Source organism: Rattus norvegicus, chromosome 7 (genome assembly GCF_021556685.1).
Source record: "Rattus norvegicus strain SHRSP/BbbUtx chromosome 7, alternate assembly SHRSP_T2T, whole genome shotgun sequence".
In the NCBI taxonomy this organism is placed as follows: domain Eukaryota; kingdom Metazoa; phylum Chordata; class Mammalia; order Rodentia; family Muridae; genus Rattus; species Rattus norvegicus.
In genome coordinates, this window is record NC_141540.1 from 81,072,501 (window position 1) to 81,074,798 (window position 2,298).

Consider the following 2,298-nt stretch of genomic DNA (forward strand, 5'->3'; position numbering starts at 1 on the left):
GTCAGTGCTGCTATGAATTTACGTAATACATGTTATGCCTTACAAGTATTGCAAACATCCACTACCTCTGTTTTAGCTCCTTTTATCTTTCTAATTCCCGTTCTGTGATGATCCTTGAGGGGAAGGATGTGACACAGATTTCACATCTAGACTTGACCCGACCACAGTCTCTTGTTCTCTGTATGTTGACTAGTTGTGGGGGTCTGTGTCAATAGCTAGCTACTGCAAACATTGGCTTCTTTGATGAAAGTTGAGAAATGCCCTAATGCATGAGTAGGAAGATCTTAGGGATCGTTTAAAATTACATCAACGTAGCAGAATGTTAGGTTCCCTCTAAGGCTTGAGACCTGTCATCAGCGGGACTGGGTCCAGTTAACAGCATAAGACATCAATTCCCTATTGTGGAATAGGCTTTAAATCCTACAAACTTGGTTGGTTGCTTCTACAAAGCATATGCAGCTATTTCCTCAGAAATCATCTCGCCAGGACAGTCCTTACTGCTGCTCTCGGGGTTTACAGCTGGGTAGCAACACCAAGGATTCGAAAGCATGAATCTTCCAGCACTCAGCACTGCGATGGCTCACGTCCAGATTGGCACTAACTTAAATTCTTCATGTCTTGGGACTCAAGTATATTGCATCTTCAGTGACAGAGTTTTAGCTTCAAGTTCTGGAGAGTAGCCAAGAGCAATGGCAGTAGCCTATAAAGTTTGTGGGGATATCGATGAGACCCCTCTGAGCATATCTCAAAAGATTTAACCATACCTAGTACTTTTTCTTTTTCTTTTTCTTTTTTTTTTTTTTTTTTTTTTTTTTTTTTTTTGCTACACTGCCGTCTGGTGTGTAGTACCTTGGGGCTCCAGCTGTGGTTTCACATCCTCCGCTTCTTCCCTCTCAGGGTGTCCAGAAGCCTCTCCACACTGGGCTGGAAGAATGAAGAGGAGTCCAGAACGGGTGAGGTTTTATAGGATCCCGGTCCAGCTGGGAGTGGTTGTGAGTGTCGGGGGAGGGGAAGAGAGAAGACCTCCAAGGATCTTAGTGTTACAGATCTTTTAGGTGAAGGCCTTCTCTGACTATCTTCAATGAAACACCTCTCTGAGATGATCTTAGCTTGTGCACATACATTTATTCAGGGTACATTGGAATGCGTAACCTTAATTTTGGGATAAACTAAGGGTATATATTGACGTTGAAGAGTGGGAAGAAGTTTTCAGGGTAAATGAAAATCCTTGGCTGAAGTTTAAGGTTCTCCTAATGCCTCCTTTGCATGGAGAGGCATTCCAGGATTCCAGGTACTGGCTGAGCAAGTTCTTATGGGAGTGGGATAGGAGAAAGGGGAAAAAAGGAAGTTGAATCTCACCAAGGCTACATGACAATCTGCAGGTAGAGTGTGTGTGTGTGTGTGTGTGTGTGTGTGTGTGTGTGTGTGTGTGTGTGTGTGTTTGGGGTTTCCCAGACAAGTTCAGAAAAAGAGAAACCCTGCTGTAAAGGGAGTCCTCCATTTTGCACTGAGATCAAGGTTTTCCAGTAATGTCAGACTTTAGCAGGGCCCATCATTTAAAAGTGTACAGGTCCATGATTCGCTGCTGAAGATGATACCCTGGACTCAAATAGGATGTAAAAGCAAAGCACATTTTATTCTGCAGAAGTCCAGCGTGCTGGGGTCTACCATCTACCAAGATGAAGGTGCTCCCATGGGCTTGCAGGCCTGATTTAAAGCACAGTAGGGGGATTCCGGGGAGGTGTAGGTGACCTTTATCTTAATCTGTTTGCTCTATCTCTATGGATATTCCTGAACCATCGCTGGGTGGGGGACTGGAAACTGTTGCTGAGGAAGTCTGGAAACTGCTCCTGAGCCATTGTCCTTGCCTCAGGTCAGGTGGCAGGGCAGCTTCTGATGGCAGGGCAGTTTCTGACTGGCTGCTGGGAGTCATGGGTTTTTTTCAGTAACTGACTTGACTGGACTTGAAAACAGAGATTTAGGCCTAGTCTCCTGAACTGCCAATTTGAAGCCTATCATGGAGTCATCCTGACTCAATAGATGAATTTACCTTTATTATAGGATAATTCCATTTAACACCCTTTGATATAGGTGTATGTGCATATATGTTAGGGAGCTTCTAAAGCAGCAATTTTCCATATGAGTTTTTTAAGTGTCTTTATAGTTAGTTATCACACCCTTTCCTTTACCCCATCTTCCCATCTTCTACATTCTTTAAACCTTCCTGTCCTATTACTTATCTTTCCTCTGTCCTATCACCTGCATCTACCCTCCATCCCCTCAAGTCCCCTCTGTAAC

At 44.0% G+C, this 2,298-nt stretch overlaps 1 long non-coding RNA gene across 1 annotated transcript in view; it reads left to right on the plus strand.

The window, feature by feature from the left end:
• Nucleotides 1-953, plus strand: part of LOC103692893 (uncharacterized) — a 26,166-nt gene extending 25,213 nt beyond the window's left edge. The window contains exon 9 of the long non-coding RNA XR_015624766.1: nucleotides 898-953. This is a non-coding gene — a long non-coding RNA (uncharacterized LOC103692893). The remainder of the gene's footprint in view (nucleotides 1-897) is intronic.
• Nucleotides 954-2,298: the final 1,345 nt, after the last annotated feature.